At 40.6% G+C, this 13,056-nt stretch overlaps 2 long non-coding RNA genes across 2 annotated transcripts in view; one reads left to right on the forward strand and one right to left on the reverse strand.

Moving 5' to 3' along the window:
• LOC147375733 (uncharacterized) overlaps positions 1-13,056 on the reverse strand; it is a 31,088-nt gene that overhangs the window by 1,784 nt on the left and 16,248 nt on the right. Inside the window, exons 2-3 of the long non-coding RNA XR_015160401.1 lie at positions 4,037-5,303; positions 2,076-2,196 (exon numbers count right to left, since the gene is read on the reverse strand). This is a non-coding gene — a long non-coding RNA (uncharacterized LOC147375733). The remainder of the gene's footprint in view (positions 1-2,075; positions 2,197-4,036; positions 5,304-13,056) is intronic.
• LOC147375734 (uncharacterized) overlaps positions 4,791-13,056 on the forward strand; it is a 47,323-nt gene continuing 39,057 nt past the window's right edge. The window contains exon 1 of the long non-coding RNA XR_015160403.1: positions 4,791-5,172. This is a non-coding gene — a long non-coding RNA (uncharacterized LOC147375734). The remainder of the gene's footprint in view (positions 5,173-13,056) is intronic.

Here is a 13,056-nt window from a genome sequence, read left to right on the forward strand (position 1 = left end):
ATATTATCCTCGTGACATAGATCATTATATATAGTTTTCTCATCTTTAGACGCAGTTGATATGAACCTCGTTGTTTTCCAGGTCAGAAAGTTACTCAAACCATCTTTCACCCTAATTTTCTCTTGAGTTTTTCCCTATCTCAAACTTCTCTTGGCATGAAAGAGGCTGTCAAAGCTGGGTGACCACCCACTGATATAAATATGGCTTGCTATAAATGCTCAGAGAGTCTGGCTTCCCATGGGAATGCATCTGTTGGAAAGATCATCAGGATAAGCAACTATCTAGCTTGGGTTCATGGGCCACAGTCACGGGGTATTAGAGCTGAAGAACTATAAAGTCCAAACATTCTCATTTTATAGAAAAAGGAAACTGAGGCCCAGGAAAGTGAAATGACTTGCAAAACCCCATCATGTTGGTTATTCCAAAGCTGGAATCAGAATATGAGCATTCCTATAAGCAGTCTATGCACCAGTTAAGATATCATGTACAACTACAAATACATGTGCGGTGGGAAATTCTTTATGAAGCAACTTTTGTCAGAGTGGATTATTTTTTTAGGTCCACTTTCTCAAGACCTCTTCTTTTTGCAAGAATTAAGTTTTTATCCTTTTTTGTTAGTAAAAGAAATCTTCCCAGGAAAAGTCAAAGAATAGCTGCTTTCCTCTGAGCCGCTAAATGGTGATAACAGCTGTAGGAATTCGTCCCCTCACACTCCAGGGAGTGAGCCATGGGGCATTTACAAATTTTGGGTTCCAGTGGGGTTGTCTAGACCTGGGCAGTCTGCTAACCTTGGCCGGAGATAGAATTTTTAAACTGTGCTTTTATGTAGAGTCTCTTCTTTCTCTCTCTTTTTTCCTCTTAAGAAGGGGAGCTAGACTTTATTTTTTCTTTTTAGCCTTGAGTTTCTGACAAAGCCCTGGAAATATGAATACAGCCTTTGTGAAAATGAGTGAGAATCTTCTTTTAAAACAATTCTTTTATCATTTTTATTCATTTTGCAGAGATTCTTTTCACTCATAGAACTAGAAAACAGTTTGGGTCATAGAGAATAACCTTTTGAAAGCATGTTGTTATTTTATTCTTAATTCTCCTAAGAGACCACCCTGCAGACGAGTAGCTTGAGACATTGCAAAGGCTGCTTTGTTTTATCCTTTCCGGGTCCTAACAACAGTGGGTTTATGACATCAGCGTGGTGCCACTTTCTGGTTTTATGTGAGATGGTGTGGTGTGGGCATAAGACCTCTGGTTGTGGAGTCAGACAGACCAGGGTTCAGAGCTCTGGGAACTGAGGTGACTTATTTTGCTACTCCAGTGTAAAGTGAAGGAGGAATAATAATGCTTAGCTCATGTGTGTGTGCTCAGCTGCTTCAGTCGTGTCCCACTGTTTTGCGACCCCATGGACCGTAACCCACCAGGCTCCTCTGCCCATGGAATTTTCCAGACAAGAATACTGGAGTGCCATTTCCTCCTCCAGGGGATCTTCCCGACCCGGGGATGGAACCCGAGTCTCCTGTGTCTCCTGCATTGCAGACAGATTCAGTATTCTTGCCTGGAGAATTCCATGGGCAGAGGAGCCTGGCGGGCTACATTCCATGGGGTCTCAGAGTCAGACACCACGACTGGGTGACTAACACTTTCACTTTTCTTTATCACTGAGCTATAGCGGAATAGAAATGTTAGGAACATTAAGTGAAGATAAGAACTACAGCACACCTGACACAGGGCCCGGCATATGGTCAGCACTGTCATAGGTGCGGAACACCTTATCAGAATTCCAGTGCATATTTGATTGTTCATATTCCCAGCTGGACTAAAGAGTCCATCAAAGAAGGAACTGTGTCTGTCTTGTTCATCATTATAATCCCAACATCCATCTTAGTGCTTAATACATAGTAGGTACTCAGAATGTATTTACATGAATAAATGAATGAGTGAGAACTGATAACTCTTGTTAGTGGTCTCTTGAGCTTGTGCCATACCCCAGCTGACCACATAGATCAGCTGAGTCCTCTCAGCCACACCCTGTCCCATACACACACGCAGATGTGGGCACCAGCTACTTCCAGGCTTCCTACCTGGGACAGATTTAGTTCACATTCAGAAATCTGAAGAGCCTTTCCTTCAGAATCTGGCGTTGACTGGAGCTTACAGAAAATTATAACAGCTTGAGGTTTAAGAACAAAATCCAAAGAAGAGCTAGAGAGAACAAATGTTAAAATAATTTTGTTAGAAAAACAAAATTTCCTATAACTTAGTTCTCAAAATTCAAAACCTAATGTGAACCCCTCATGAGTTCAATAATTTCCAAGGAAACTGAGGCTTTTAATGTTCCTGTTCCATTATAGATAATTTCCTTCTCATAGGAGGCCTCTAACAGCACTTGAGATAGAAATAAAAATAGTCCAAGGAGAGAGAGTGGGAGAAATAAAAAAGGAACATAAGATGGAGGCGAGATAGATCCCCAGGAGAAGGAGAGTTTTGTAAACAAGCTCTCTCTGAATGATGATTGGATTCATCCTTGTATCATTAAGGCCTGGCACAGAGAGTAGACATGTGAGCTGATCAGCACAGATTCTTGAGCCAAAGGGGGTCTGAGGGGTGAAGTGATGGAGGATTAGACTTAAAGCTAGAGCAGGAGAGACCACAATGGGCCAGTGTCTACTGCCTGGGCCAAGGAACAGAAGGAGGAAGACAGATGCTTGGAAGAAAAAAAGACAAGACGTTGGAGTGAGAGGCTATTCTCCTTTTACTTCTTACTCTTTTGGTTTCTTTATTTAAGAAAAGCAACAAGGGAGAACTATCAAGAGCAGAAGATCCTAGAAGGAGTTGAAGGCGGAAGTGGGAGATAAAAATAAATTCCCTGTTCTACTTTCACTCTGATGATATTAACACTTGAGTCTAATTCTCCACTGCCTCCTCCTCTTCCTATTTATCTATGTTCCCCTTTGTCTCTCTCACTAGACTACAAGCAACTTGAAGGCAGAAAATGTTTTTCTTCCTCTCTGTGCTCACCTGGGGAGTGCCTGGCTCATTTATTGCTTGATGAATTGAGTTGGCAAGAATAGTTGATGATAGCTGTGAGTGGGTGCATCCATATAAGGAAACTCCATTATTCAGTATAATGGGTCAGTCAACCCTTTCCCCTCCCCTGGTTGCATTTGGGATATAAGGAAAGGAAAACTATAAACTAAAGGGGGAAATTTTTGCACTTCCACAGTGATGAAAGACACCACTGGAGTAATTTAATCAAAACAAGATACTATAGCATGTCGCCTCTGCTCTTATGGTTGTTAAAGGGAAAACATACCTCTGAGTGAGACAAAGGGCACTCAGGAGTGTGCACTAGTTTTTGTCCATAATCTACTAGTTCTTATCTCAGACTGAGTTACCCTATGGATAGAAGGTAATCCAATGTCTTCTAGTTGTAAAGTCCTGTCTATTATAGCCCATTTAATGTTAGAAACAGGTAATGTCACGCCCAGGGATATGGTTAAAATATTTTAAAAACAGAATCACTAGGAGATGAGTGGAAGGATATGGAGAAGGAAAGAAAAGCAGGACAAGAGGACAGAAACAGAGGCATGAAAAAGACCAGGCAGTGGAGAATAATTGAGCTGCATTGCTCCTAACTGTGATGTATGTGACAGATTAACCCTACACTTCTGCATCTAAGGTGGGAAGATGTGGTTTCAGGTAAGTTGCAAGTTGGTCTTTTGAGTGATGGGGAAAGTGTAATCACATAATTCTATGCGAGATCAAGTTCTTAGCCTTTTTCAAAATATAGAGTCCCCTTTAATAATCTGGATCTTGAAAGTTCTCATTAAAAGAAAAAAGTTGTAAAAGAAAAAAAGTGTGTATGGTGATGGATGTTAACAGGACTTATTGTGGTGACCATTTTCAATATATACAAATATCAATCATTTTGTTATACACTTGGAACTAATATAATGCTATGTCCATTATAGCTCAATTAAAAAACATCTGATGAAATATAGATCTTTTTTCCAGAAAAAAACACAGACATCCACAATTTTACCTGCAATTTTGGAGGTTCACAGACTCCTGCAGTCCATTCACTAACTCTGTGGCAAGGTGCCTTCTGGCCAATATAGTCTCAGTGTCCCTTACATCTTATTCAAGGTTCCAGCTTTCAGTTGCCATTTACCCCAGAGCAAATGAGACCCAAGTGGTCCCGGTCTCTGAGTAGGGGGTTATCTGGCGTCTCTGCTCTGTATTTTTGGTGCAGAACACCTGGCCTTCCAGAAATAGGAACTGCTATTAATAACAAAGGTTTGGCTGAGGCAACCTGAAATGGTTTTCTCTCAAAGCTCTGTGGGCGACGAGTGGAAGAAGCACTCCAAACACTATTGGGTTACAGGAGTCTGTCAAGGGATATGTGGAGATTAGTGGTGAAGGGGCGGGAAGGAGGACATGCACAGAGCACTGCTACTGTGTCCTGTCACACATCTGGTTTCGAGCTGTGATGTGCTTCAGACTAGAACAGGTAAGTATAGCAAAGGCTCAGGAATGGCAAACAGAATTCATCTTCCTTTCCAGTTCCTATAGACTATGTGTGAGCTGGTTACATGGAGTCCCTCAGTGAATCACTCCTCTGAATAGTCATACCATTGTGAAATCTTCCCTTGAATCAAGGCTGCTCCTCTGATATGCTTTAACCAGATACAGAGGAACCAGGAAGAGAAGAACTGAGGTTTTCCAGCTGATGGCCCAGCTGAACTGCCCCCAGAAAGCCAGCACCAGCTGTCAGCATGAGTCATCATAAACACTCTAGCTAGTTAAGCTTTCAGATAACGCAACCCAAGCATCGTTACATAGGGTAGAAGAAACATCTAGCTGGGCCTAGTCAGCCCCCAGAACAGTAAGAAACAAAAGAAATAGTTGTTATTTTAAGTCACTTAGCTTTTAGGTGATTTGTTATTCAGCTGGGCTTCCCGGGTGGCTGCCTGCCAATTCAGGAGATGTAAGAAATGCAGATTCGATGCCTGGGTTGGGAAGATCCCTTGGAAGAGGGCATGGCAACCCACTCCTGTATTCTTGCCTGGAGAATCCCACGGACAGAGGAGCCTGGTGGGCTATGGTTCATGGGTCACAAAGAGCTGGACACAACTGAAGCGACTTAACACACACGCACACATGCATTATACAGTTAAGGTAAGTCAGACAGGTTGCTATTCTCAGAATACTGTGTTAAGATGTATTTTTAGGTCATATCCAGACTTGGTTGGAGAGATTCCATGACTGATTGCCAATTTCTCATTGCAGCAGGAAGAGAGTGTGGAATCCTGTGTAAAAAAAGAGACTGGAATTATAAAATTGCAACTTATATTATCTCCGTAGAGCTCAGAAGGAACACTTGGCAACTTTTTGTGAGAAAGTTGTGACTTAGAATAAAAATAAATAAAAACTTGGCTTTTCATTAGCTCTGAGATTTTCTGTATTCTGAAATTTGGCTTTGCTAATTTCTGAAGAACTTTAAAGCAGGACAACAGACAGAAACTCAGTGAAAGGGTCATGCCTTGTAAGGCCTGAAGGATTATCACCAGGATTCACTCTTCTCTCTTTGCTACCTATTATCTCTCCCTCTAAGGTCAGGGATGTAAATAGGATGGAGGGTCCTTGGAACGGTTAGCATTCTTGCAGATTGTACTGGCCAAAGTCCAGTGTAATACGGAGGTGCTGAAAATGTACAAACCTCACTTGCTCACTCACTAATTCATTTTAATTTGTCTACAGTTTTATGGTATGTATCTTTTTCTCTATGCCAAATATCTTTGCAGGGACTGCAAAGAAGTAAACAAGATATAAGTTTTAAGTCGTGGCCCCTATCTTCAAGGAGCTCATGTTAAAGCAATCTGGACATTACAACAGAATAAGAACAATATAACCACAATAGAGGCTCCTGTTAGAAGAGTAAGCACTGTGTACCACTGTATCTCATATAATCTTCTAAAATTTTTTAAATTAATTTTAATTTTTTATAACAGCTTTAAGATTAATTCATATATCACATATCAATTCCTTTAAAGTGCATAATTCAGTGCTTTTAATATACTTATATAATTATATACTCATCATCACTATCTAATTCCAGAATATTTTGATCACCCCAAATAGAAGCACCTACCTATCAGCAATGACTCCCTATTCCTCTTACCCCTCTCACCCTAGTAACCACTACTTTACTGAACTTTGTGGATTTGCCCGTCTGGAACATGTCAAACAAATAATTCAGTATGTGGCCTTTTGTGTCTGTATTATTTCATTTAACATCTTTTCAAGATTCATCCATGTTGTAGCATTTCTTTCTATTGCCAAATGATACTCCATTGTACGGATATGCCATATTTGGCTTCTTCATCAGCTGATGGACATGTATGCTGCTCTCACTTGTTGACTATTATGAATAATGCTGCTATGACCATTGGCACAGGTTATTGTATGGAAATATATTTTTTATTCTAATGGATATTTATATAAAAGTTAAATTGTTGAGTCATGTGGTAACTATGCTTAATTTTTTAAAGAACTGCCCAACTATAACTGCCTGTCTTTTATTTTAGCCATCCTGGTGGATGTGAAGGTGCATCTCATTGTGGTTTTTACTTGTATTTCCTTCATAATTAATGATGTTAAGCATCATATGCTTAATGGCCATCTGTGTGTTTCTTTGGAGAAAGAAACATATTTAAATCCTCTATCTTTAAATTGGGTTATTTTTTATTATCCTTTTACTGTTCAGTTTTATGAGTTCTTTATATATTCTTTACAAATTCCTTATGAGGTATATGATCTGCAAGTATTTTCTCCTATTCTGTGGTTGTGTTCTCCCTTTGACAGTGTCCTTTGAAGCTAGCTGAAAATTCTTTAATTTTGATGTCATCCAATTTATATACTTCTTCTTTTATCTCATGCTTTTGATGTCATTGAGAAATCATTTCCTAATGCAAGTCCATGAAGATTTCGTCCTATGTTTTCTTCTAAGAGTTTTATAGTTTACCTCTTATACTGAGGTCTAAATTCCATTTTGAGTTAATTTTTATATACGATGTGAGGTAAGGGTTCAACTTCATTTTTTTGCAAGTAGATATTCAGTTGTTTCAGGACCATTTGTTGAAAGGCTATTTTTTGCTGTTGAATAGTCTTGGCATCCTTGTAGAAAATCAATTGACCATAAAAAATGTAAGGATTTATTTCTGGACTCGCAGTTCAATTCCATTGACCTATATGTCTTATGTCAGTCATTTAATCTTTATAACAGCTATATGAGAAAGGTAGTACTAAAGCCTCAGACTCTGAGCACTTTGCTTTCTTCAATATTTTGTAATTAATATGCCGCAAATCAAAGACTGGCTTTCCCTGGTGGCTCAGTGGTAAAGAAACCACCTGCCAATGCAGGGTTCGATCCCTGGGTTGGGAAGATCCCCTGGAGGAGAAAATGGCAACCCACTAGAGTATTCTTGCCTGGAAACTCCCATGGACAGAGGAGCCTGGCAGGCTATAGTACGTGTGTGCATACTAGTTGCTCAGTTGTGTCTGACTCTTTGAGACCCGTGGACTGCATCCCTCCAGGCTCCTCTGTCCATGGGATTCTCCAGTCAAGAATACTGGAGTGATTTGTCGTGCCCTCCTGCAGGGGACCTTCCCAAACTAGGGATCGAACCCATGTCTCCTGCATTGCAGGCAGTTTCTTTACTGAGACGATCCCTTGGAAAAGGGATAGGCTATAGCACATGGCGTCACAAAAGAGTTGGACACGACTTAGCAACTAAATAACAACAACAACAACAAAATAGACTGGAAAAGTAAGTTGAGGGTAGATCATGAAGGGTCTTGGCTGCATTGCCAAGGAGTTTGGGTTTTCTCTTGGAAGCAACTGGGAAATAATGGTAGGTTTTATATAGGGGAGTTAGGTATTTATGTAACTGGCAGCTCAGAGCAGGATGGATTAGAGTAGGAGGAAATAGAGGCAGAAAAACCAGATTTAGAGTTCTTGTGAGTGAGACGATGATAAGAGCAGGGATGGAGAGAAGAGGGAAGTTATCTAGGATGCTTGATTGACAGGACCAGTGATTGATTTGGAGTGGGGGAGAGGAGTGAGGGAAGAAGGGAAAGGAAAAGAAGAGATAGAAATGAGAGGAGAGGGAAGAGAAGAGAAAAAGAAAGAAAAGAAGCAAAGATTTTTGAAGGTCTAAGCCTTGTTAATCTATTTCCATTTTCAGGTGAGAAAATATATTCAGAGAAATTTTAAAAATTGTTCAGTCCCAGATCTGCTGGTCAGTGGCTGAGATGGGTTTCAAATTCAGTCCTTTTTGACTCCCGAATCCCGTCTTTCCTCCTCACCACACTGTCAAGGATAAAAGTTCAGATTTTTGGAAGAGGTGGGAGGATGAGTACTGAGACCATCTATAAATAAAAAGAGAGAAAAGAGATGGCTTTAATAGCAAAGAGCAGAGATTCATTTGGGGACACATGATGTTTGAGGTTGCTGTGTGACACCAGGGTGGCACAGGCAAAGATGACCTACATGTGATTAGACATATGAAACCAAAGCTCAGGAGAGGCACCGGGCTTAAGAGCCCATCCTAGGACTCACTTCCTACTTCTGAAATTTTGGGTGATGCTATGGGAAGCAGCTGAGATTGTCCAAGGAACCAGTAGGAGTGTGAAGAGAAGAAAGACAAGGGAGGAAATGGTCTAGCGTATCAAAGATGAGAGATGACGGAGCCTGGGCATGTTCCTTGGTGGCATGAGTCCTTGGGCACACCTGGCTTGTACCCACAGAAATGTGGCTTCCAGGCCTCAGAGAGGCTTGAAAGACAGCAGTGAGGGGCCCTTTCTTTCCTGCAATGAGCACTCAATAAATGAGCATTATTATTACTGTTGTTGTTATTACTTTGGTTACGATTATACACAGAGCAAAACTCAGCAACTATTTTTCAAGAGTGTACTTCATACAGTCCTCTTCAGAGGCAGGACTATGGGATAAAATAATTTCCTGTCCCTCCTGAGTCCAGGGCTCCATAATTCTCTCTACTATTGACTAGTGAATAAGAACTATCTTGAAATTTGATGCCTGGCACAGAAGCTATCATTATACTTCCAAATTTTATTGAGGAAATATTTGAATCCAAACAGAGACTTTCATTTTGTTGACTTTAAAGAAAGCTTCATTCATATTCACCCAACAAATATTCGTTTAGCACTTGCTCATATAAACAATCCTATGATAAGTGCTATGGTAAAGCCCTGTAAATACAAAATCTCTGTCCTTGGGCAGTTTGTAATCTGGGTAAGGGAAAGGATGAACATACCTGCAAATGGAGTGGGTAACTAACCAAAGTCAGCAAAGCTATTTATGGTTAAATTGTAGACAATACAAATTACAGAAGGAGGGAGGGGAAAGAGAGAGAGAGAAAGAGAGACAGAGACAGAGGCAGAGAGACAGACACTGCAGAAACAAGCATGAAGCTGGCCTTGAGATTGGTTAGGATTTGGCTAGTCAGAGTCGAGGCAAGTCCAGGAGGGAGAAAAGGGAGATCTTGGTAGAAAAGAGGAAGGAAAGACAGTTGAAGTGTGTGCCTATGAAAGCAAGAGCGAGGTGGCCCTAGGGAAGCAGGGCACTGTAGAGGTGCAGCCTTGGGGGCAAATGTGTCCTCAGCTGCCCACTTGGACTAGGTTCATCCTTTCATATGGGTGCCATCTTCTCCTCTGTAGAAAGTATTATTTATGGCACCTTGTTCTCATTCCAACCTTTAGAGATGCCTATTTTGGAAGAAACATAGTTACCAGTTTCTCCCAACTACTGAAGAAACCCATTTACTGCCACATACACGGGTCTTTGCAGTTTTGTATATTATCCAGAAATGTACTTTTTACCATTATTGGAATGTCTCCCTTTCACTCCCTTTCCTAAAGGCATGAAGCCTGCTCAGGGTGCTGCCTTGTTAGGAAGCAGAGGCAAGTGGTTCTGAGGACAATTGATGTTGAGAGGCTGACTTTTTCTCCCCACAGCTTCTGATTCCTCTCACTAGTGCTTTGTGTATGTTCTGTTTACTGGGGATGTAAAGTCCCATAGAGGGGCCTGGGGCCTACTCTGTGCCTTGTGTAGCTCCTGGATGGCCAAAGATGGGGCTGAGGGAAAGGTTTCTTAAATACCAAGCAACACTTGGAGGATTTATACACAAATGAGTCAGAAATATGGAGATTAAATTTTCGCTGAGATGCACATGAATTAAGGAGAAAACTGTTTGAGGCAATTGAAAAAGAAATGCCACAAAACTTAAAGCATATGGAAAATAATACAAGATGTTGGAGAAATCTCAAAACGGATGGGGTTTGGCCTAACTAGTCCTTGGAGCCCCTCCTCTTTTCACAAAAACCTCATCATTTCAAGAAATTAACATGACCTTAGAGACCAGCTGAAAAGGGTCCATCTCTCCAGGTTTGACTGGCTCATCCCCAGTCTAATTGTTCAGATTTTAATTTTTCTTTTTTTTTTTTACCTTGTTCTGCGGTTCATGTCTAAATACTCGAAGATGTTTATATTGCATACATTCAGCTTTAATTGGCCCTTAAAAGAAGGTGTTGATTAGAATCTGCTCAACATCAACAGCTAGCTCACACAACATTCTGTAATTACTGTTTATTAATTTAGTTCAAGTGGCATAGTTGAAAGCCCTGTTCAGATGGGAGAAGTAAATTGTCACTGGTATTGAATATGTAAATGATGTGCATTGTAAATTTCCATAAAGAAATGTTTAAAGTTAAATGCTGTGCATATAAACCCTTCTGGTTTTATCTAACCTGGCCCTTGGAGTTGAATCAGGCTTTTACACAGGAAGCAGAAGGCTCTAGAACCTGGTGGAGGTCCCCTGGGTGGGCCATTGCCTCAAGGTGGTACATCTCACCTTGAGTTTGTAAAATGAGATTTTGTAATCAAGTTTTGTTGTGTGTGTTCCCTTTTTCATGAAACAAGGCAACGCTAATGCACTCTCTTTATCCTTCTTCATAAAGCCCTTCCATGGAGTCCCCAGCAGATTTTCTAAGGCTGTTTAGCAATCCAGCAAATTCCCCTGCTTCCCCAAGGAAGCTTCTAGATGCTGTCAGGTGGCATGCTGAAAACAACAGCAACTGAAGACAGCTTTTCTTTAGCAAATAGCTGAAATAAATTCCTATGGATGTGTGTGTGTGTGTGTATGTGTGTCTGTGTGTGTGTATTTGTGTTTTCTTCCCCCAGAATACCAAAAAAGATGGTAGAAACTGGGGCAAATTCTAAAGTCAGGATTGTTTCCTTGGGCCCAAATTTATCTCTGGGAGCTGTATTAAAGGCTCTGTGCAATTCTTCCCAGAACAGAGAGCATTTAATCTGGTTGGAATAAGTTTACGATATCAAAGATAGTCTTAGAGTCTTTCTGTAATAAGGTTGAATTAAGTGAAAATTTCCTTCAAGCATAAAGATGTAACCAAAACACTTTGCTTTCTTTCTGTACTAATAGTGCTTTGGGCAAATTACTTAACCTATCTGTTCCTTGGATTCCTTAGCTGTAAAATGGAGAAGATAATAGTACCTACTTCACAGAGTGCATGCAAAGATTAAATGAGATAATGCCCCTTAAGTGCTTAAAACAGGGCCTGTCCATAATGTAGGGACAATAAATGTTAACTATTATTTGTCCCTGTAAAAGTATTTACATGGTTACAACTGGACCCCCAAATGCTTTTATACATTTGTTAAGAGATTCCTTTTCTAGAAATTTCTGATTGTTTTGGGAGAGTCTGAAATTTACAACTAATCAGAAAAGATGGTTTTAAAAAATTAGAGAAGAAAATCAAGGGGTTTTGTAATCATGAAAATTCAATTATAATTTTTTTTTTCCTAAAGGTTGAAAAGAGTAGTTGAGGCAAAAATTACATCTGGCTCTTCTGTCACCAAAGCCCACACATGCCCATTTGGGGGGCTTTCTGGCTTTGTACAAGGTTTTCAGCCCAGATGTTGGATGTTTTCAATTTTGTAGAATCTGACTATAAATGAACTAAAAAAAAAAAATGGCCCAACTGTTACTGGGACTAATTATGATTAGTTCCAAAGAGACTGTGCACGCTTTCACTTTTCCTTTATGAAATGTTCCTGAACAAAGCTTTCTGATGGAATAATCCTTTCAGAGGATAGCTGACATTTTCAGTAATAATAATCCTACCTCAGGTCCATAGAGAGGAAGTAATAGGAAGGCAAAGTGCTTTGGAGATGCCAGCTTGTGTATTTCCATGACCTTTCTCTGTTGTGGGTGGTAGGAATGACTCTCCCTATTTTACAGATGCTGAAACTGAGGCACTGAGACCTGAAAGCAGGAGCATAAACATTCTAGAGCAAGTCACTGATAGAACCGGGAAGCCTACAGTCTTAAAATCTGACTGGACTGAATTCAATCGAGTTAGGAGCCATCTGCTTCCCTGATGACTCAGTGGTAAAGAATCTGCCTGCAATACAAAAGACTCAGGAGACGTGGGTTTGATCCCTGGGTCAGCAAGATCCCTTGGATGAGGGCACGGCCACCCACTCCAGTATTCTTGCCTGAAGAATCCCATGGATAGAGGAACCCAGTGGACTACAGTCCATGGGGTTGCAAAGAGTCAACTTATCACGAACACACGTACTGAGGACACAGATGTTAATGAGAGCTCTTGTCAGCCAGGTGAGCCTACCTTGATGGCTTGGATGTGTTTCAGCTAAGGTGTCTGTTTATGGCTATAAAGTAAATTTCATTTTCCTATCAATGTTTGTTGAAAAATTGGACCAATGGGCCCCCAAATTGCTCCCTTAAGTAGAGCTGAACATTTTTGACATGGGAGAGCTGAAAGTGGTTGCCCAGGCTCTGGCTGTTTTTAATCTTTACTATTTCCACCTTGTTCCCATCTTATTAGTGTTTTGAGAAGTTGAGAAGAAAAATAGTACAGAGCTGAGAGGACATCTGTAGTCCTTCCCACCTCTGGTGCTCACTCTGAGCAATCTTTCTTCAGGTCACTGGGAGCTCTGCC

Source organism: Bos grunniens, chromosome 3 (assembly GCF_055505025.1).
Source record: "Bos grunniens cultivar Pamir isolate PY7600 chromosome 3, Bosgru_T2T1.0, whole genome shotgun sequence".
Lineage (NCBI taxonomy): Eukaryota > Metazoa > Chordata > Mammalia > Artiodactyla > Bovidae > Bos > Bos grunniens.